A 24,396-nucleotide genomic window follows, 5' to 3' on the forward strand; every position below is an offset into this window, starting at 1 on the left:
CGATGTTCAAACCAAAGGTTCATTAGCCAGAGTTCCCTAGTTTATCCAGGTTTTTGAGTTTCACATGCTGACTGTTTTAGAAGGTACCAGAGTAGATGTGGCAAAATATCCTTCCACAGGTTTGTTTGCACTAAGTGACCTATTTCAATTCCTTTGAGACCAAACGATAGTAATAATGTCTGCATGATAATGAGAAATTCTAATAAGATTCGGAACATCCTGAATTATTTAGAAAATAAATAAAAATTTCTGACCTTGGATATTTGCATGTGTTTCAAGTATGTTGCAAATCCCGGGAAGCATTAAAACAAGCATCGACCATGACCCTGCAACTCAGAATTCTGGGTGAGTCTTCACCCTGCTCCTCACTCTTTGCCATAGACTGTTCACCCAGATGTTAATAATGCCTTCTTTGTACCCGGAGGAGGATAGAACTGGTAATAATTTATACTTTCCCAAATTGCAAACCTGTCAATTTTGAGTGAAACAAAACCCAAAGTCTCCAGCTTCTGCTGAGTAAAAAAGGAGAACCCACTTGAACACCAAATATTATCACGTTATTTATAATATTGCTACATTATGCCCATGTCATGCTTCAAATTTGTTATCTGAGCAATAAAACATATAGTAGCTTTGGACTTTAGCTACATGTTCCCTTAGAAGGGAATACACAGACTGATTACTGGACAACCAATTAGCAAACTCTGAGTGATTCTAGAGAGTTACGGACAATCAATAGAAGATTTTATTAAGTGGTTTTATGTAATAATTTAATTTTGAAATTAAAGTTAATGCTTAAGGGTTATATATTTCCATTTTATTATTTTTATAAACACAAAAATTTGAAATTTTCTTTTCCTATTTTATATTAAAGTATAATAATTATTTTTTAATTATAAATGCTTAGAAGGCTAATACACTAGCAAACATGTAAAGAGACATTTCTGTGCCACATTTCAGTGGGTACTGTTCTATTACATTGATATTGTATTTGATTTATTTATTAGACTTTTATAATTTGTTTTTTTCTCAGGGTCTTTCTAAGGAGAAATTTATGAAAGTAAATGGACCCTTACTGGATTGGCACCTAGCCATCTTCTCGACAAAATTATACCCTATTAGGGAACGATTATGGCCTATGAATGGTAAACATTGATATTCTCTAAAACTCTTAACTTTCTCTTTCTGGACCTGAGTCCTTAAGATCAATTGGTGGCACTTGAGGAATTGTGACCTTTCTCGCCTTCTCTTAGAACCATTGTTTCCTTACATAACATGACCTGAAGGTGACCTCCTGGTCGCCCTTGTAGGTCTGGCCACATGAGTTCAGGAGGTCCCCAGGTGGTCACAAAAAGCTTGTTTTGTCTTGTACAAATGCAGGAATCTTTGTTCAGCCAATTGCCCTTTGGCATGCACTCTCATGCTTACCTTTCTGGGTACTGACCCTGCAAGCAGCAGACACTGAGGCAGGAAAAGGGGAAACTAGAAAAGCACATGGGAAAATGACTTTCTGGTTTAAGGAAATGTTACCAAATGCCAACAGCTTTTTTTAATTGACCGCAGTTCTCTTCAACCATGACTGCAGGACGGACTGTGGCAGAAAAGGCTTCCGGGAGCAGAAAGATGGTACAAATGGGCTGTTCCTCCGCCCCCGTCTTGTTCTTCTTTCCTTCTCCACCTTCCACCTCCCACTTCCCATCCTACCTGCCACCATTTAAATTTGTCTTTCTTAACACTTCCAGAGTCTTTGCTAAAACTTGAATCCTGACTGTCATCCCAAGGCTCAAACAATGTGTTTAATCAATCATTGGTTCTATGACTGAGACTGTGTTTGGATTAAGATCAATAGGAGATGAATGAGCAGCTCTATAAGCCTCATGGCACTTGGAGACCCGCCAAGTACTCATTTCTCTGATTATGTAGGTCTATGTCTCTTCCTCAACTTACCTGTACTGCTTCCCAAAAGGTGTGCTAGGAATGAAAACAAGGGAGCTCTTCTTGGTGGGTCCCGGGTGGGGCAGCCACTGGATAGTTTTGTCCCCCCGTGTGGTGGATCCCCATGAGCTGTCGTCTGTGAATCTAATGAAGAATCTGGTCCATGCTGTGCATTTCTTATCTGACATTAGTCACACCTACCTTCCACAATGAGTCCGTTCCACATAATTTAACATTAAAAGATTTGGGGCACTAGAAGAAGGCCTTGTCTTGATGCGCTCCCCTAATCTTCATATATCCTCCCAGAATTTCCCCTTTCTTTGAACAAATTTATGGAAGTTCCTTTCTCCAGCATCAGTGTGACAGTGAACTCTGCCACAGAACGATTTGCATAGGAATTAATACACTCAAACCTTGAAACAAAGCTGAGGGAGCTTAAAATATCACTTCAGTACCTGCTGAATATCACACGTATATAATTAAAAACCAAACATTTCTTTTTTCATATCACTGATAGAACAAAACAGCACAGTGTAGATTTAGTTTGTTAGAAACCAAAAAAAAACAGAGAAAAAAAAAAAAAAGGTCATACACCATCATCATGTTCTATGCGTTCTATTCTGCTATGAAAACTTTATATATAGTAAATATAGAATACAACCTGGTTTGAAATAGAAGCTATTCCCAAAAACCACCTGGGCCACATCCCAGCAGCCAGGAATGTTTCCCTCCCAAGCTGGTGACTCTCCACCTTCAAGGAAGAAACGTCATTAACATATTTGAGAGTATATTTTAATGTACAATGATCTCGACCAGGCAGCTCTTGGATAAAGGATAATAAGATTGCTTTGGAGGATCAGATTTAGAAAAATGAACTCATGTAATTTTAAATAAGAAATAAAGTAGAGGATGTGGAGAAAAGGGAACCCTCCTGCAGTGTTGGTGGGAATGTAAATTGATACAGCCACTATGGAGAACAGTATGGAGGTTCCTGAAAAAACTAAAAATAGAACTACCATACGACCCAGCAATCCCACTACTGGGCATATACCCTGAGAAAACCATAATTCAAAAAGAGTCATGTAGCACAATGTTCATTGCAGCTCTATTTACAATAGCCAGGACATGGAAGCAACCTAAGTGTCCATCGACAGATGAATGGATAAAGAAGATGTGGCACAGATATACAATGGAATATTACTCAGCCATAAAAAGAAACGAAATTGAGTTATTTGTAGTTAGTTGGATGGACCTAGAGACTGTCATACAGAGTGAAGTAAGTCCAAAAGAGAAAAACAAATACCATATGCTAACACATATATATGGAATCTAAAAAAAAAAAAAAAAAAGGTCATGAAGAACCTAGGGGCAAGACGGGAATAAAGACGCAGACCTACTAGAGAATGGACTTGAGGATACAGGGTGGGGAAGGGTAAGCTGGGACGAAGTGAGAGAGTGGCATGGACATATATACACTACCAAACGTAAAATAGATAGCTAGTGGGAATCAGCCGCATAGCACAGGGAGATCAGCTCTGTGCTTTGTGACCACCTAGAGGGGTGGGATAGGGAGGGTGGGCGGGAGATGCAAGAGGGAGGGGATATGGGGATATATGTATATGTATAACTGATTCACTTTGTCCTAAAGCAGAAACTAACACACCATTGTAAAGCAATTATACTCCAATAAAGATGTTAAAAAAAAAAAGGTGACTGTAGGTTGTGTTTTATAATACAAATGCAATAAAAGTATATCATAAAAATTGTGCAGTTTTCTGGTTTCTCTGAGTGTAAAGTTTTCTCTTGGTATGAGGGCCATTTCAGATACTGCATTTGACCCTTTCAGTCTGCCAGCAAAAGCCCTTCTGTACCCACTTGGAGCATCCTCTTAACGAATCAGAGCTTCTCAAGGCTGAAAGGGATTGTAAAAGCCATCAGTCCACCCAGCTCAGTGTCCAAATGCACAGAGTGATGTGCCAAGTTTAGATAATGCAGCTGAGATTGTTTATATGTTACAAGTTGTCTGAATTAATAGGTTATAAAAAGAATTAATAAGACATAAATGCTTCACTCAGATCCCTCCCTTACCTAAGAAATAGTGAAGCTTGAATAGTTGTAAATTCTCTCAAAAATAAATTACGTTACAAATGTGAATTTGAATGGCATGACTGATTTATGGCTACTGCTGATCTAGAGTTTTTTCTGTATTGCTTGGTTGGTCCATCTGGCTATTTTTCAGATTCAGAGTTTTATCTTACTTTGGTCTGTGTGAGTTACTTTATTCCTGGAAAATCAAATATAACATTTTAATCAAAAAGAAAGGAAAACTGTATCATGTGACTTCTATACAAATAAAGGAGAAAAGCATATTCATCAACATAAAAGTCAATACTGAGATAAAATTGGAACTTCCTGGCATTCATGCATTTTAAAATGAAAAGAGAAGCCTTTTAGAAAAAAAAAGCTTTATGAAATAAATACATTTGTGGATATTAAAGAAATAATGAAACTTTACCAGTGAGTTGGGGAAAATTTAGGATTACAAACAAAAATATTTTTTTGTTAAACTAAGATTAAGAAGGAAGACTGTGACATTATTTACCTTTCCAGGTCTTTCAAACACTAACCAAATTTTATATCAATACTCATTTGCATAAGTTCGATATTATGTTATATCCTATTTTAACTTAATTTGTGCGTGTGTGTTTTGTGAGTAAAATGTGGATACTGCCAAAATTGCACTAACGTTGATTCATTTAGTGGCTTTGGAAGTTTGAGATTTACAAAGTTGTTTGCTACTTTAAAATCAAATGTAAATCTGCCCTTGTTGTGTGCAGTCTGTTCCTTTGGAGACGGTTTTCCAAGTAGGGTTGTAGTCATTCAGAAAAGGAGGTATGAAATGTCAGAGTTGAGTGTTTGCAGCTACAGAATTTCATAAAATGTTGGTCTGAAGTTTTGAATTGATAAGATCAGTGAGCACATTTTTAACCAAATGATTCGTCTGCTCTTGGATAACCGATTCCTAAAAACTTGGCCTTGATGTTAAGTTGCTTTATAGTCAGGGGAATAGAAAAAAAAAAAAAGGTTAACACTTATAATTCTCTATGAAAATTCAATGCAAGTCATTTTGAAACAAAAATGTGGAAGAAAGAGTTAAGATGAAATGAGAAGATGTTGTATAACATTTCATAAACATCCCAGGTGTTTACTCTCACAAGTGGCTTTCTGGTCAATGGATTTACAGTCTGACCGATGTGTAGATTTCAGATGTCTCTGTTGGGAGCTTCGTGAAGTGACACTGATGTCTGTTCTTTAAGAGAAGGTCACGGTGCCTGAGGGGGACTCCGTTTGCATCTACACCCAGGGCTGTGGGCTGCTGCTCGGCTTAAGTGCTCAGGACAGCGCAGTACGCTGCCAATTATATAGAGCAATTTACATGCTGACACCTCTCGAAAACGTACTGTCAGGAGTTTTCAATTAAAACCTACTTCCTCCCTGAAAAAGGCATAAGAAGAAGGAGGAGGAAGAGAAAGAAGAGGAGGGGGAGAAGCGGAAGCATTTTTGCTCGGTGCATAAAAATAGCTTTGATTACGAGTCTTTTCATGCAGATCTAAAATGCCAACTCTCTGGAAGGTGAAGGGGTGAATAAGAAACCTCATGGAATTGTGGTCCCCGGAATTAAACAAACACCGCAAAACCGTGTGATTACAAAAGGTGCTTATCTTGCTTTCTTGAAACCATGCTTCCTTGAATATACTCTGCAGATCTCTTTGGATATCATATTCTTTACGCAGCTATAGTAGCTCTTTCTTGTCTTGTATTTGAGTCATTCCATCAAGGATTTAGTTGGGGATAAGACCTTTGGGAGCATCGAGAAGTCCAATGTTCTGTGACTCAAAATGGGGTCCATGAACTACAGCATCAACATCACCTGGGAGCCTGTTAACAACGGAGATTGGCAGTCCCACTTCAGCCCTACAGAATCAGAACGTGTATTTTAATAGGATTCCTGGGTGATTCATGAGCACAGTAATGTTTGGGAAGCACCGATCTCTCTTCCCGTCTCTTCCCAATCAGATTGGCTCATAGATTGGCATTAATGGGTGAGTTTAATAGAGAAACCAAGTCGTCTGACTGGAGCATTTAAGACGCACAAGTCCGATTTCCAAGCCATGACGTTGTTTTGTTATTTATGTGGAGCCATAAAACACAATAGGATTTTTAAAGTCTATTTATATGCATAAAGCTGGCATACATATTCACAAATCAAGGCATTTGTTTTCATTATCCTTGCATGATAGCCAGTAACCCATAAATTTTCAATCCTGTCATTGCAACCTCTGAAAATCCTAAAACTGGGCATAATGAAGTTTTTGGGTGATTGAAATTAGTACCCTAATAACTTATAATAATTACTTTTATCTCTGGCTCTTGGATTATAACTGATCTGATCGTACCCATAATTGGTAAGAACATCATGTCTGTACAGCTACACCTCAGCATCAAATCAGAGCCTCTACCATCCGCTGGATTATTTCAACTCTCTTGACAATAAATCCCAGTTTCTGTGTCTGTGTCAAGTAGCAATTTGTATGATTCATAAAGGTGATTTGACTGAGACCTAGCCAAGAAGATGAGCAATTCACTGGTGGGAATGTAGACGCTTTGTTATTGAAAAGGTTACATTGGGCAATTTAAATCTTATTTAAGGAAAGAGAGAAGATATCTACTGAATTGCAAGACCAACCAAGATTCCTACTGATGGATGACTTGAAAGAAAGGATGAACTGAGTTGCAGGATTAGGAATTCAAAGCTGTGAGCACCTGCTTACATTAAATAAAATGTCTGTGTGTTCCCAGAAGTTCCATACCTCCCCTCGGATGCAGACGCTAGTGGGAGCTGCGATGGCCGTTTGTCTTTCCACTTGCCAAATTTTTGTTCTCTGAGATAGTTTAGACCAAAGTCTAAATAAAATTTTAAAAAGGCTATCTAATTAAAAATGTAAACTATTTCTATATTTTTCTTTCTCTTTGCTAAATTTCCTCAATAGGGTACCAAAATGATTGGATGATAATTTCTTGCAGAGTGGAGAAAAAGTAATTGGGCCTGAAACTTTTTCTTTCCTGCTGGTAGCCGAGCGACCCTTTTAGGAAGCGAAGGTTGTAGGATCAGAGGGAAAAAGGTGAACTAGGTTTGTCTTCGTATTGCTTTTTCAGGGTTGAGCACATAGCTGGCATTCAGTAATTACTTATTAACTGGATTACACCTCTTAGCCTAATTCCTACTGTTGATAAACAGCCACGAGGGTCCCCTGGAGGGAGAAGGGGGTGCTATGCAGCGCCTGATTGTGTACAATGTTCCCCTACCTGAGTCCAAATGCTGGCATTGTTGTGGGAAAAGGGAGCAGGTTTTTATAACCTATAGGTTTTTATAACCTGTTAATTCAGACAACTTGTAATATAATAACTAATTATAAGTTATTAGGGTAATAATTTCAATCACCCAAAAAGCTCATTATGCCCAATTTTAGGATTTTCAAAAGTTGCAATGACAGGATTGATAATTTATGGGTTACTGGCTATCATGCAAGTGTTGTGGGAATAGGGGGCGGCTCCTTACATTCTCTAAAATACAATTTTTCTCATCTATTAAAGGGAGTTACCCCTATATCACAGGGTGATTCTAAGCCTTTAAAATTGTATCTAAAAGTGCGTAATACTTTGCCCAGGATGCAGTAAGACTCAATATACAGCCGTCACTTCATCATTTCAGAGCGTTGCAAAGGAAAAGTACCGTCTTTGTCTTTCCCTTTTCGGTCCTTGACGTGGTGGGAAGGGAGAGGAGGGGTAGGGTTGAGGAAACCCGAGGGGGAGCGTGTCAGCACCACTGCTCTGAGGGTGGACCCCCGTCTTGATCGCTTGTGTGTTCCTGGTAAGCGTGGACCAGCAAGGGAACCTGTTTGTGAACATGTGACTCTCCTTTTTCAACCCCAGGAGCCATGCCAGCACCACCTTCCAACAAGGCTGACTTTCCATAGTCAAATCCTGGCATCCTATTGATGCAATGAAGAGTAAAGGGTGTCCTCGCAAGGTTGCTGGGTATTCAAAAATCTCAGGAATGCTCACTCTGCTGTACAGCAGAGATAGGGACAACGTTGTAAATCAACTATACTTCGATAAAAAGCTAAATTAAATTTTAAAAAATCTCAGGAATGGACCAGTAATGCTGTTCCACAATTCAATCTCATCTTTTGGCATAGTAAAGAAAACTGGTACATTCTCAAGTCCTTCAATTTTCTCAACTGGCTAAAATGAAGACATTCATTTCAAAGGAGATAATTAGATGGATTTTTTTTTTTTTTTTTAAAGCAAGCTTTGAGGAAAGAGAGGGAAAGGAAAGGGAACATGTTTACTATAGTTGGAAGAGCATATGACCTTTGTTTCATCACCCTGAAAGGCAGAAGTCATCTATCAACTATTGGGAATGTCATTCGGTGTGCAGTCCTGTTCTCTCGCTTATTTTAGGAGTTGGCCCTGTGAGGCACAATTATCTGGAGCTTGAACTTCAGGGATTATATGTGCGATTCTTAGAATGGCCTATGGTATATCAGGAAACTTTTATGTATCACCCCATCATCAAACGTTTTCGAATTGTTAGATAATTTTAGCCCCATGTTTGTTAGCTGCACTTGGGAAGCCATGCCTATATTCTCACGGAGCTTGCGGAATGGAAACAAAGCTGCTTGAGATGATTATGTTGACGTATGTCTGTTAGTGTGTGGCTCCATCGACATATGAATCTTATAGAGTCACCTGGTAATATTCCAGCAAAATCATTACAATTCATCCTAGGTTGTCTTTTTCCTCTTACTATTTCAAGATGAAAGTTTTCAATACTAATGCTGCAAAGTGGGTATTATGTTGACTTATGCTAATCGATTTCATGGATGCTGTCATATTACATTGTTCAGCAAAGACACTGGTGAAGTTGCCTTGTGTCCACCGTTATCTTGCAAACAGCCCAGTGGTGTCAGAACGCAACATCCAGGGACACTCTGCCTTGTTGTGGGATAGCTTCTGTCCGGAGAGGTTTGCTAGGAATACTGGGAAGGGAGGCAGAGAGGGCTGTGTCTGTGCTGTTATATGTCCTCTTAAAGAGAAAACAGTGTAAAAAAGGGCCGATGTATTGTGTGCGGGAGCATGTGTGGATTTATAGTGGCTTCATTGCCACGTATTATTTTCATGGCAGCACTTCTGTAAACGGTGTGTCAGTCCCTCCTTGAGGAGCTTCTGGCTTTAGGATTTTACCACCAGCCCATAAACCGGGGAAACTCCACTGTTAGAGCTAAGGGTTCCAGAGGCAGTTTTCAAAGGTAAGTTTATTTGAAAATTCTGCAAGGGAGATTGATTTGGCGATTTTCAATGCTGCTTCTGCAAACCTTCTCGGGCGGTGTTCCCACCGTTCCCACCCCCGCCCTGAACAACTGAAGCCACTTTATAGGGAGCTCAAGAATTGTTGGACAGAGGTGGGTTTCCCCGTAATAAAGGCACTGCCAATGGGGTCGGTCCGCAGGAACGGGGTGGGCAGGCAAGGTGGGTCTCTACGGCCCTACTGCTGGTGGGCAAACCCACTTCATGGTCAGCATCTCCATGAAGTGCCCAGGGTCCCAGGGTCCCTGGGTCCCCCTTGCTCTTCTGGGACACCCCCCTCACCAGGGCAATGCATTCTGTCCCTACTCACTCTGCCTGTGTGCTCCCTGACCTGGGATCTCTTTGGGTCATTGGCTGTCTAATCTAATACGGTCATGCAAAAGAAGACTAATGATGGCTGAGAACTTGACATGTTGTCACTCCAAGATTTCAGGGGTCCCTCGAGTGCTTGCTGATGCCCTTAGAGCTGTGGTAAGATCTAGGAGACAGGAGCTATGGTACAGCTCTTTGTGAAGCTGCAGCACCCTTCCCCTGGATCACGTGGGTGGCTGATGACCGAATCCTCCCTGCCTGTCTCAGTGAACTTGAAACTTGATCACCTCAACAGCCATGGAAGAGCCATATTATGCACAGTCTTGTAGCAGGAACTGAGAATCCAGGGAGAAAGGGGAACAGCCCTTGTCTCCCAGGAGCTAAGATCCAGAAGGTCACTACATTTTATTGTAATTACTGGTTAATGTGTGTGCGTGTGTGTTGTGTGAAGGCTTGAGTTGGCTTGTATTTATCTCCGTGTCACAGAAACCTCTATCCAGAGCTTTTGGAAAAGTAGATACTCCGTATGAGTTTAATAAAAACCAATAATCGTGTAAAGAAGACTGTGGTAAGTGTGAAGCTTAAGTCATAAGTTTCTTGCATCTGCAAAACATGCAACAGTATCTAAGAGGAGGGACTTTGTAATAATGGCTGAATAGATATCAAAGGGCAAAATGATGTGATTTCATGGGAAACTCAGGTCCATGATAATTAAGAACCAATCACTAAGAAGGAGCTCTTCTTGGGACCCTGTTTTCCATATTAATACTTAAAAATCATTTTCACACAAGATCTGTTAAAGTAGATGAGTGATGCTTTGGTCTTCCCATGTGTTGTGAAGTGTCCCCTCCGAGTCGAGATTTGAGCTCCGTCACTTCTCACCTAAAGCAACCAGAGATTAAAGATCTGTTCCTCACTTGCTCCTGGGGCTCTCTTTCTGGTCACCCCATTAATTTAACAGGAGAGTTTCTTTCTACCCACAGCCAAAGGGACCCTGGTTCCCCGGGAGTGGAGGATGCAGACGCCGAGACCCATGACCTCTTGCACAGGAGAAGATGGTATAGACTCAGGGATCTCCACCTTCTACCCCTGGAAGAGAGAGCAGCACTTGGCCGTTCCTCTGACTCCTGTTTGTTGAACAGGTGAACTGAGTTTAATCAAAAGAATGCCTTGGCCATTTACTAGCGGTGGTTTTGCCTTGCCAAAAAAAAAAAAGAGAAGTAACTACCATGTCACTGCTGGTAATCCATGAGGGAAAAACAAAGGATGGATAGTGAGGGGTCCTCCCCCCGACCCCTGCTTTCCCCCCCTCCCCTCCATTGTGTTGGCCCCTCCCGTGTTTGGACTCTAAGCTAGAATAATCACCATGTGAGGTACCAACTGAAAATTAAACACACACCTTTTCTTTTGACATCCATGATTTATTATCCTAAAGAGCTTATATATGTAGGGATTGGGGAGGGGGAGATGGAGGGGGAGGTCTGGTATTTACTTCACGAATAGTGTTATTCAAAGACCAGGAAAGAAATCCAATGTTTGCTGCGGCTTAAATGACAGTATTTATTATGTACTCACAAAAGGGTAGAAAAAGCGACTGTTGATTATTTTGACATTAAATTGCTTGCAATACATGAGGGATTAATTATGACATGGCACACTTCATCCTGCCACCTGAATTAGCTGGAGTTTTAAAGAAGGGTCTGTATTTACATCATTTGTCACATGGGGAGAATACGGATGTCTCTGTGCTCTTTTCTGTACCAGGTTTGATCAGGAATCCAGTGGCCTCACTGAACACAGGCACTTCTCAATCAGATCGAACAAAAATCTATCGCTGGTCTTTATGGAGAATCCTCTTGTATGGAACCAGCGTTTCCAAACTCTGACCAAGCTTTCCCTGACTTGACTTTAACTGACAGTCCCATGGAGAGAAGTTTCCATCATTTGGGAGCAAGGTGATGAAGGCTCCTTCTCAGGGACCAGTCTCCCCAAACACATGTTGGGGTATAGAATGCGATGCACCGTTGGTCCCCAAGTAGAAGACTGATGAGTTTTGTTGGTAGAGGGGCTGACGTTTAGGTACAAGCACCTCTGGGAGAGGAAGGGAGGAGAAGGCACTGGGTCTTAGTAGCGGGAGGCCAAAGCCAACGCCCAGGGTGCCTGCGTGCTGTTGGCGACCAGAACAACTCTCCCTTTCATCTTGTTGCTTTAACAGACTAGGCGATGTTCTAGCCCACAGGCAATGAATGCAGCTCTTAGCCCCAAATCCCTGGACTTATTACCCACAGTTCTCAAGCTTGAAAGTAGAGCAACCTCAAAGACCTGGCACATCCTTTTAAGCGTAGAGAGCCAGAACACCCAAATCATACCAGAAAGAGGAAAGAACCGCCATGAGTAATGGAGCAAACATGTTGGTGTTCCCTTTTCCATCCTTGAATCTACATCTCCCGCAAGAATGAAAATACCCAGAAAGCTGAGGGCACGGGCACCACAGCCCCAAGAGTGGTCGAGAGAGGAGAAAAGGGATGGTCTCAGGACTTGCTTTGTTATGATCAGGACCTGATGCTTTCCGATCACAGGGTTCTGTGGGTTATTCTAGCTAGAGTCCTGGTGACTATCCCCTTAGTTAATTGAAAGAGCATCGTTATCAAAAAAAAAAAAAAACCCAAACTGTCAAATTCCTACACTGCTGACTATAAAGAATCAACATGATGAGGGGCTCAGTTTGTAGCTGTGGTTTGAAATATGTCTTTACAGCTTTTTGAGCACTTTATGTTTGAAAAATGCTTTCCCATCACTCTGAGTAGGTTTTCTTTGTGACAGCTCAGCAAGGTCACCTGGGATGGCCTCTGACGGATAGATGACGACACCTGGGTGAAGGTCACGTGATGGGCACACAGCGAGACCTGGGGGACGGTTCTACAGTCTCTGTGACCCCAAGTGTGTGGGACGCCATTGAGCCCAGGTCGTCTCTGAGAGGGCTCAGGGTGAGGTGCTTGGAAAGGCAGAGTGTGCTTCCCATTGACTCCGTGTTCATTTCTATATTAGAGTGCACAGCGTCTCTATGAGTCAGGTTATTGAGTGTTCTGCTCTCAGAAGCCAAGGTGTGAGGGAGGAGAAGGCTGGAGGGACCCGTGCGGAGAAATCCAGCTCAGAGAAGGAATTACAGCTCCAGGATCGGACAAGTCACAGGACTCTGCCCAGGGCAAAAGTCCTTTGTAACAGATGAGCTGAGGCTCAAAGTAACACTGGGGGAATCCAATGTGATTTGTCCGCTTCACCCGCGGGAACTGTACATTTTGTGAAAAACGTACTTACTGCGAATGTGTGATGTCATTTATGTAACAAGAAAGAAGGTTCATCTTTTGTTGATGAACTCTTACTGCTTGGAGGAAAATACTAGAATATCTTACCCTGGGATCCAAAATAACTGTGATCCTTGAAAGGATTTCCCTACCCTGTTTCTGTTCATCTGTGGTATTTCCACATCTAGCATAAAAGAAAAATCCAATAGCATTGAAGTTAAATAATACATTTTTCCCTCCCAGAACCAATAAATCTGTTTAAAGATGCATTGCTACTTTTCTTGAGGGATAATTTAGACTATGTATCAAAAAAGGAAAATCAATAGTTTTTTCTATTACAAATAATTGCCTGTTTGACTCTTTTCCACTTTTTCTTTTTTATTTATTTTGGTTTCAAAATATTTCTACTGAGACTGCCTCATTTTTGTTTGTTTGTTTGTTTTTTATTTATTTATTTATTTATTTATGGCTGTGTTGGGTCTTCGTTTCTGTGCGAGGGCTTTCTCTAGTTGCGGCAAGCGGGGGCCACTCTTCATCGCGGTGCGCGGGCCTCTCACTATCGCGGCCTCTCTTGTTGCGGAGCACAGGCTCCAGACGCGCAGGCGCAGTAGTTGTGGCTCACGGGCCCAGTTGCTCCGCGGCATGTGGATCTTCCCAGACCAGGGCTCGAACCCGTGTCCCCTGCATTGGCAGGCAGATTCTCAACCACTGCGCCACCAGGGAAGCCCGAGACTGGCTCATGTTTTAAGTCTAGACCAGCATGAGTTTCTATGAGACAATGTCTGCCAGTGGATGAGACCCTGCTCTCTCCTGGGTTTGGTGAGGTTCCCACACAGAGCATCAGGGGAAAGGCCAGCAGACCCAGGGGCTCTTGGGAAGAGCTTTGAGTTTAGTTGTAAACGAACAGAGCGTGCTCTTGGGGGTGCACACACCCCCTTGGGCACGCAGCACAGAGTGCTTCACCCACCTGGCTGATTACCTGTGACCCCATAAGCATGAGCAGCATTTATCCTTTGTACCCAGGTTTGAAATTGTCAACTAGAAAATTGCTTCTTGTGTAAACTTTGGCCTGGCCGGCACAATCCAGGGTCCCTCTTTAAGTAACTAGACATGACCAGATGTTACCTGAGAATATCCAGTGCGCAATACCAGTAGCCAAAAGAATATCTGGTTTGCAGTACCTACTGGTGTTCTTTATTTTCAGACATTTTTATTAGAGAAAAGGGATGACTTGACAGGAGCCAACAACACACGGGTTGAATGAGAGAGAGGTTTATTAGACTGACTTCAGCTATTCACCATTCAGCCACAGCAATAAAGTCTAAGGATCTGATGTCACGCACAGAAGGGAGGAGACAAACCTCGACCACAAATCTGCGATGCTCAGGTGAATAGGAGCGTCCAGAGGAGACCAAGGCCAGATCTACGGGGGCAGATGGAAAGGCTTTCTTGAGGAGGTGACAGCAGAGCTGAGCCCTACAAGGCAGATGCACGTTGGTTAAGTGGAAGAAAGTTGAGGGGAGCACGGTGAGGCCACCTCACAAAAGTGCTGAATGGCAAAGGCAAGGAGTGTAAAGCAGCAGGGCTCCTGGGGAGGTGGGGGGCAGCAACCCAGTGCTACAGGCTGGGTTACTGTTGGAAACCATCCCCCCCTTCCCTCCCGCATTGCGGGCACAGTGTACTTCCCCACATCATGGATGCTGGGTTTGGTCCTGTGACTTGCTCTGGTCAATAAATATCAGCCATGAAAGGAGCAGGCACCAAGCGGTGACTGTGCCTTCAGTCTGGGCCCCAGAACACACACAAATGGAGCAGATTTAAACCCAAACTACAGTCTGCAGCCCACATGCCAACTAAGCCCATTTTAACCCACTGGAGCCAATTCAGACTCATCCTGCAGACCCAGGCACATGGGGATGGTTGTTACGTGACATTATTAAGGCAATAGCTGACACTTGCATTCAGCAAGGCTGAAACATGGGGTGTAGATCAGGAGACACAGGGCCAGAGGTGTAAGCAGGGCTCCTCGTGGACAGTCTTGTGTTATATTAAGGTGTTTAGCCTTTACCACTGACATATTCAGGGAGACAGGGATCTGGTTTGCATTTTAGGAAGAGAATTATGGCAACAGTGTGGCAATCGGCCTTGTGGATGTGTGACTCAGCAGCTGTGTGATAATTAATTATGAGAGCTGACATCTACTGGACCCTTCCTATCTACCAGGAACCACGCTAAGTACTTTACCTCTTTCATCTTATTTAATCCTCAAAGCAACCCTACAAGCGCTCAGATCACTTCTGTTCTACAAATGACGTATCTGTTTGCTAGATACCCTGAACTCTTAACTGTGAAATCGATCTGTTTATTGCAAAGTTAAGGTAAAAACAGGTCTGAATTATGGCAGTGTGGTGGGAGGGGAGGGGAGTATGATCCAAGAAATTACAAGAAACAGCAGCCAGATATGCTCAGTGATTACATGTGGGATGTGAAGGAAGACTCTAGCATTTCCAGTTTAGGGAACAGAGCAGAAGATGGGGATTTGCACCAAAGAAGAGAATGAGGAAGGGAAATAGGGTGTGTGAAGATGGCTTTGGGACGACTTTCTGAAGGGACACAGTGAGCAGCTGACAGTACAGGTGTGGAGGCCAAGAGAGGGGCTGAACTGAAGGTGTGGTGCTGAAAGCACCAGCGCATCACTCTTGGGAGGGGCATGTGCCCTGAGAGAGGCGGCAGGATGGGGAGAGAAGACAACCAAGACCAGACCCCGGGGACACCGGTGTGAGAGGCAAGGGCAGAGACAGAGAAGGCAGACAAAGACGATCTGACCTTGACGCCTCAGTGCGGCTCCCTCGACATTGATAATGACATTGATAGTGAAGGCTGTGCCTGCGTGGAGGGCAGGGGGCATGGGAAATCTCTGCGCCTTTCTCGTAATTTTGCCGAGAACCTAAAACCTCTCTATTATCTATTAAAAACAAACAAACACATATATAAATAAACTTTTAAAAATACGATCTGAGATGCAGGGGGAGACCCAAGAGAGCACAGTTCCTCCGCCAGGCAACAGGCAAAGAGCAGCAAAGATGCTTTTTAGGGGGCACAGTTGGGGTTGCCGGTTGCTGTTGGCTTGGAGAAGAGTCTAGCAACGTGTAGGGAGAGAAAATTGAGTGCAGGGGGTTAGGGGAATGACTGGGGGAAGGGGAAGGCCAAAAGAAGGAGAAAAAATATTGATAGGTTTGATTCCATCCACATTTTTAAAAATCACTTGCATAAACAAGAAATGGAAAAACAAATGAGAAGCTGGCAAAGGTATTCCTAACAAACTAGAATTAATAGTAATAATGCATAAAGAGTTTTTTCTTTTAATGAGCAAATAAGGACACTAGAGACAGTTTAGATGGAAGGCGAGAAAACACAACAGGACAGACTGTTTTCATAAAGGAAGACGCACCAATGGCAAATGCAAATGCAATAACATAGTTGGCCTCAAACTAAAATGCAAACATTTTCGCTCATTGGGTTGGCTATGAATTAGCAAGAATAGGGGGATGCGGATCCTCTCCCACACTGCTCTTTGTAGTACATGTTGATTCAACCATCTTTTGAAAACAATTCAGCAGTTATGCTTCAAGAGCCTCCAAGTATGTGTGTGTCACTTGGTGCAGTGTTTTGAAATCTGTGTTAATCCCACATCAGTAAAGAACGTACATGAGAGCTGGTGGTCCAAGAAGCTCTCACAGAACAAGAAAATCTAAACCCCTGGACTGAGCACCAGTGAGGATATGACCACGTACCTTTTGGCATGTCCAGAAAGTGGGATACCAAGAGGCCATTTAAAAATCATGTTTTTGACATGGGAAGAGGTTCATGATTTACCATTAAGGAGAAACTACAGAATAGAAAAATGTGATCCTAGTTTTATTTTTTTTAAGTGCACATATGAAAAAAATGCACATATGAATGATGAGTTATTGCCAAGTTGTAGGATTACATACGATTTTTATTTCCTTCTGTATGCTTGCCTAGATCTTCCAAATATTCTGCAGGGAATGTGTATTATTTTTGTATTTAGAAAAAGGAAAACAATAAATGGTATTATTTTCCAAAAAAATAACAATGAATAGTTGATGGGGAAGGATTCCAAGTCGCGTGGTTCTGTGAAGGGAAGGGTTAAGATGGATCTGAGCGAAGATGACGAGGCAGAGGGAGGGTTTTAAAGAATGGCCGAATGTCCCAGGTTCAAAGGCTTTAAGAAAACAGGCAGTAGGGAGGAAAAATGAAGAGTCCAGGAAATAATTCATGGCACAACATTTAAGATGGTTAAAGAGTGTATAGAATCAGGAGCACAGCGAAGGGTTAGCCTGAACAGGAGAAAGGGTGGTTCTTCCTCTGAGAGGACAAAGGTGTGGGAAGTGCCAACAGACATTTGTTCGATTGTTCGTTTGTAGACAAGTGGCAGCTGGGGCATGTTCTGGGTGGTGGCAGAAGTGGCTACCGGGTGAGGGTGGTCCAGTTTGACCCACTGTCGTCATCACAGAACCGGGAGCCCGGGGGTTCATACTACATCTGCTTACATTGAGATGGCCACGGCCGGCTGCAAGGCAGGTTGGGAGATGTAATTGTCACGTGCCCAGAAAAGTTCCCTGTTCCATGACTGAGGGAAGTGCAGAGAATGGAGGCTGAGGGCCAATGAGCAGATTTGAAAAATGGTTCAGCTGTGAAGCCCGTAGGATTTGCTGGTGGGTTTGATATTGGAGTTTGAATTACAAACAGGATGAAGAACAAAATAGGTGTTTTAGGGGATGTGGAATGATATACGGCCGGGGATCCAGAAAGAGATCTGAGTGTATATTTTCCCAGCAGAGAATCAATTCTTTATAAGGAATGACACTGATGTGCTCATGATTGTCGCCATAATAGGGTAGCAACACTAGATCCCTAGGGTCACAACCCGTGACAGACCTGTTGCTTTCAGTCCAGCCTACAACCAGGGCTGTGCCCACAGGCATGGGTCTGGGGGACCCTGCTGACAGGTCAGGCACAAAGCCACAATCATGACCTCCACTGTTGTTCTAATGAATCCCCGAATTGGTTCAATTTCTCGAAACAAAGGGCACATCACTTCACAGGTGTGGACACAGTTCGTACCTGAGTTCTAAAAACTCCTTGCCTGATGGTTTTTTTTTAATTAAATTAAATTTAATTTAACTTAATTTAATTTTATTCTATTCTATTTTATTTTTATTGAAGTATAGTTGATTTACAATGTTTAAGGTATACGGCAAAGTGATTCTATATATACTTATTCTTTTTCAGATTCTTTTCCATTATAGGTTATTACAAGATATTGAATATAGTGCTATGGGGTAGGACTTGGCTGTTTATCTATTTTATATGTAGTAGTGTGTATCTGTTAATCCCAAACCCCTAACTTATTCCTACCCACACTTTCCCCTTTGGTAACCATAAGTTTGTTTTCTTTTTCTTTTCTTTTTCTTTTTGGCCATGCTGCACAGCTTGTGGGATCCCAGTTCCCCGACCAGGGTTTGAACCCAGCCCATGGCAGTTAAAGCACCGAATCCTAACAACTAGACCAGCAGGGAACTCCCATAAGTTTGCTTTCTATGTCTGTGAATCTGTTTCTTTTTATAAGTAAGTCCATTTGTATCATATTTTAAATTCCACATATAAGTGATATCATATGACATTTGTCTTTCTCTGTCTGACTTACTTCATTTAGGGTGATAATCTCTAGGTCTATCCATGTTGCTGCAGATGGCATCATTTCATTTTTTTTATGGCTGAGTAATATTCCATTGTATATATGGACCACATCTTCTTTATCCATTCATCTGCAGATGGACATTTAGGTTGCTTCCATGTCCTGGCTACTGTACTGATGGTTCTTTTCTACTGGAAGACTTAGAGGGAGAAGCTACAGGAGTGCCATCGTTTGCCCGCAGCCCTTCCTGCCCTGGTTAAAAGTGAGTCACACACTCACATGTCCTTAGGTGCTTTCCTTTCTCAGAATTACCTGGTGATGGATGGGGGCTCAGGTCTGGTTTTGGCAGCCCCGGGGCAAAGACGGTGCACCCAGGTGCCATGACTACAGAGGGAGAAGCTCCCCCAAGGCCGTGCCAACACATTCAGGATGAAACCGGGGCCACTTAGGGGGGTGACGGGCTGCGTGTGTCCCTCCCCTCACAACGCAGAGGGTTGCCCCAATTCCATCCCTGTCCTCTCTTTCAGGACCACAGTGACCTGCTAACAGGATGAGTGACATGAGGGACATTCATTCTGAGATGCGCTGAGACATAAAAGCAAATCCTGGACCCTCCTTGGAAACATGACCACTGTCTCATTTTCCCCAAATGTTCACTTTTAAAAAGTGACGATTCGTGACGAACTTTAGCATTTGGGAATCAACGCTGAGATTTTTAAAATTTTCCTAGAAAAGCAATGGATTCGTATGGTAGCACAAGGCCTATCCACATCAGAAATCAGGTTTAGATATCCCAGCAGGCAAGTGGGAGGACTTCTGAACATTCCTTGTTTTGGGGGGGGTGAAGCTGAACACCTAAGTCTGTGCTGTGGGACATTCCAAGTAGGAGCCCAATGACGTGGAGATGTGTCCTCGCCCCAGTCACGGAACGAAGGTGATAATCCCCAGAATTATCACATGAGCAGGTCACAAACACTAAAGGACACAGATACTCATTTTCAGGGTCTGCACAAAAGTCCTGATGAGAAAAGCCTCCTGGAAATGGAATACACTTTATTCTGGCCGAAACACCTAATACTTCCCGTCTACCTCATGGGAATATACGTTTTACAAGAGAGATGAATATTATCTCACAATCTGCCACAATACCTAATATCTATCACATTTCAAAATGAATACAATTAGTGCATAAATCTCAGCATTGGCAATTTTCCTCTCTCTCTGGAAAAGTTTTTTTAATTGAAAGCATTTTAAGGGTTGAGAGAAAATGCACCATTTATTTCTGTTAGATACTCTAAGTGTATTTGGTTACTTGGGAATAAAATAGTTCCTCCTTCAAAGGAAAAAAAAAATCCTTTAGGCTTATGTGTCAATTGTATTTGGTAGAACGATGAACTGGAGTTTCAGTGGCTAGAATTTACAGAATGAATGATAGCACCATCTATAAAAGAAGATGCAGAATCAAATTCTCCAGTGACAGGAATTTCTTTTACAATTTTGAGAACAGAAGCATTCATGTAGAAGAAAATCTACATGGATGTGCTTTTCTATTCATATTGTTATAGCCTTTCAGTGCTAGAAATCTTGAAATACTAATAAAATAAATTTCACCGTTAGCCATTAACTTCCAATATGAGAGCAACATTTCTGTTAAAGATTTAACCTCTGTTTTCTTTGATAAGGTTGGGCTGTTAGTACAGAATTAACTAATTTAAGGTGAGGAAATTCAGCCCTTGCCATGATTCCAGCATCAGCTGTATTTTCTTTTAACTCAATTGAAACCATGTTGTGTTTTTTTTTTTTTTGAAAATTGCAAATTTTTCAAAACTGTAAAACTATAGAAGTTATTGAGGTTTTTTTTTTTTTCCTACAAGAAAATCATATTTGGGATACACAGAGCACTGTCCCTAAGCTAGACACTTCCATCTCAATTTCAGGTGACAAATGAACTCACCATTTTACCTGCTACTGTGGTTTTGGTAGTTACTCTTGAAAGTACTATAAATTCTTTGCTCTCCCAGAGTTGATAAACAATCAATCCACATTATACTGGGGCCAACAGAAGCTATGTTGATTCATAATAACTGCTCCTGTGGTCCTGGGGTGTTTAAGTGGAAAAGAAGAGAGAGCAGTTTGCTTCTGGGGGAGGTGGCTGTGTTTAGAGTCTCAGACACCTGCGAACCATCTCAGGAGCTGGACGCTCACGGGGTCAAGGGCAGATGTCGTGAGGATGAAGACAAGGCAAATTCAAATCACTTCTTTCCTTCTCATCCTTTCCTGTCTCTTTTGGTCATACTTTTCATTGACCCTTAACAACAAAACTATTTTCAGAGGAATCATTGAAGGATTTCTGTCTAAATATGATCATCAAAATCCTGGAATATCTCTGAGACTTAGAGGATGGAAGATTTTCCATCAGACAGAACGGTGTAGAAATTCTGTTTCCCAGATTGGTCTGCTAACATTTATTAGCAACTTTGGCATGTTTCTTTATTTTTCTGACTTTAAGTTTCTCCAGCTATGAAGGGGAAGTTATAAAATCTACTTCTCAGAGATCTTTGGAGAGTCAACGAAATGCTATGGAATGTACCAGATACCAGCAGGATTATTTTTGGAACTTTGTGGAATAATTCAAAAGTGCAGCAGGAAGAAAAAGAATAGATATTCCTGTTATTTGAAGTCCTCCATAAATCAAACATTAACACTACAGTAGAAATATTTTTTGGTAAACAAATTAAAAAAGTGAAAGAAGTTTAAATGAAGATCAAAAATATAATAAAGGATGCATTATAAAAGAAGAGGAAGGGGATGTTATCCAACAAACACGGTTGGAAATATTTGCAATTCAGGGGAAACAAAGTCACATCCCCTCCCCTCCCCCCCCCACAAGCCATGCTTGAAAAAAATTCTGATAAATTAAGGATTAAAGTAAAAAAGGAAACCATAAAAATATAAAACTATATATATTAACTCTTTAACTGGTTCCAAGATAGGGCAGGACTTGCTGTCATACAATTAAAGGCTACAATCAAACAAAATGACTGATAAATTTGACTGTATAAAGGTTAAGTTTTTTTTACATCAAAAATCATAATCCAAACTAAATGCAGATGACAAATGAAGACAAGATCTGCAACAAACGTGAAACTAAAGAGTTAACGTCCTGAGCACGTGGACGCTCGGACGCCCCGTGGCTGCCAGCCTCTTGCCCCGCTGGCTCGGCGCCCCCCGGCTCTGCCCAGGCCCGCGCCGGGGCCTCGGGGCCAACGAAGGACCCCCGCTGTACGGCTGCCGGGACCTGCACGCCTGGACTGCCGCAGCCCGCGCACGCAGCCGGCCCAGTCTGAACTTCCGCTGCCTCAACCAGATCCTGAATGTCAAAAAGCAGAGTGTCTGTTGGATGAATTTGAGGACAACGGGAACTTTGGGTGACGCTGGCCCTCTGGACGATACCACCTATGAAAGACCGGCCGAGGAGACGGTGGACTCCTTAGCAGAGTTTTTTGAACACCTTGCAGACAAACCTCACACATTTGAAGACTATGATGTCTCCTTTGGGAGTGGTGTTTTAGCAATTAAACTGGGTGGAGATCTAGGAACCTAAGTGATCAACAAGCAAACCCCAAACAAGCAAATCTGGTTATCTTCACCATCCAGTGGCCCCAAGTGTTACAACTGGCCTGGGAGAAAGTGGGTATCCTCCCACAATGGTGTGTCCCTCCACGAGCTGCTGGCCACAGAGCTGACTCAAGCCTTAAAACCCGAAATGGGGGCTTCCCCGGTGGCACAGTGGTTAAGAATCCGCCTGCCAATGCAGGGGACACGGGTTCGAGCCCTGGTCCAGGAAGATCCCACATGCCACGGAGCAACTAAGCCCATGTGCATAACTACTGAGCCTGCGCTCTAGAGCCCGTGAGCCACAACTACTGAAGCCCGTGAACCACAGCTACTGAAGCACCTAGAGCCCGTGCTCTACAACAGGGAAGCCACCACAATGAGAAGTCCACGCACCACAACGAAGAGTAGCCCCTGTTTGATGCAACTAGAGAAAGCCCTCACGCAGCAATGAAGACCCAACACAGCCAAAAATAAATAAAGTTAAATCTTAAAAAAACCCCAAAAAAACCCCCACAGAAATCCCAAACTGGACTTATCTTCTCTGGCCTACCCTGGAAAAGGCACTTGCTGCTCAGCCTAATGCTAAAGACATTAAACAAAGACACCAGCTTTGTTCTGAAGCTGAATGGCTAGCTTTTTCCATTCATGCTTTTGAGGACAGTTGCGTGGTGTGTAACGGCTCTGTGAAAAGACCGTGTCGCCTCCCGCCCTGCCCCTGAGTTCAGATTTTTAACTTCTTTAGCTTTCTTTGGATTTATTGTCTGATTTCCCCTCTCACGTGATAGCCCTTAGCTTTTGTAATGTCTGTATGCCCATACCTTTATATATAACCTCACAACAAAGAAAAAGAAGAAGAAGGACAAATTCCAGGAGGAGAAACGAATTGGCTTCACCATTCATTCTTTGAAAGACTTACTACAAAAACTGCATGAAGAGCGTCTGGCCAACCTTGCCATCCTGTCTCAAAATGAGACTCATTAAAGGGAAACCTAAAACGTTCCTACTCCCCTTGAAAGTGTAAACACTTCTAAGCCCTTTGGTATTGAAGCATCAGTGGCAACTCGGGAATTCTCAAACCGAAGACCATTTTCCCTTTGTGCTTTGTGACTGCCAGGGTGTGGCCCGCATGGGGTGACACAGGGGGATGTGGTGCCGTGTCTTCCATATGTGCATTTACATGTGTGTGTACATATGTATTTTTTAAATTTAAGGGTCAGTATAGAATAAGCTATTGCAACACTGGTCTGAGAATGCAAAAAATCTCCCAAAAGCCATCTCTGTATGCTCCTGGATCTAGTACAATAAATGAGGTCATGGAGCTGAGGAAGTGCTTGGTAGATTGTGAAAGGCCACGTAAATGAAACGATGCTGGTGTTAATGAAAGGAACGCCGGTCTTACACTTGGCCCAGCCCAAAAGTCGTTGTCTGTCTCTGGGCAAGTTTCTCCAACTCCCTAGACCTCTGTTTTCCCCTGTTAACAGAGAGGGTTAACCTAGATAGAATATAGTCGATTCCCAATTTAGACATTTAGTGTTCCTGTCAGGCAACTTAACAGGCCTGCTTTAATTCCCTCCAGTAGAGGAGATGACAGTGAACAGTTTTTTTTAAGCTATAGAGTAAGGATATGGTTTTGGGTTTTGCTTTACTTGAATTTCAGTTGAATTCATGTTCAAATAATCACCCTTTATTGTGCCGTTACTGGGCTAAGCCTGGGCTGTAGGCTGAACGTTAAGGTGTTGGTCCTCACCCCCAATCACAGCCCTCATAAATGCGATTAGTGCCCTGAGAAGAGAGACCCCAGAGAGCTCCCTCATCCCTTTCACCACGTGAGGACACAGCGTGAAGACGGCTGTCTATGAACCAGGAAGCAGGCCTTCACCAGACAACCAGTCTGCCGGGGCCTTGATCTTGGACTTCCCAGTCTCCAGAACTATGAGCAATAAATTTCTGTTTATAAGTCAAAAAAAAAAAAAGAGTTAACATCCTAACTCTGTAGATAGCAGTCCACAGTGAAAACATGATTTTTCCTTTTTTTTTTTTAAAGAGACATAAACATGTTTAACTGAGGAAGAA

The 24,396-nt window shown here is 42.5% G+C and overlaps 1 pseudogene; it reads left to right on the forward strand.

The window, feature by feature from the left end:
• The first annotated feature begins 320 nt into the window (after positions 1–320).
• On the forward strand, positions 321–22,903 carry LOC137776240 (frataxin, mitochondrial-like; annotated as a pseudogene).
• Positions 22,904–24,396: the final 1,493 nt, after the last annotated feature.

Source organism: Eschrichtius robustus, chromosome 14 (genome assembly GCF_028021215.1).
Source record: "Eschrichtius robustus isolate mEscRob2 chromosome 14, mEscRob2.pri, whole genome shotgun sequence".
Classification (NCBI taxonomy): Eukaryota; Metazoa; Chordata; class Mammalia; order Artiodactyla; family Eschrichtiidae; genus Eschrichtius; species Eschrichtius robustus.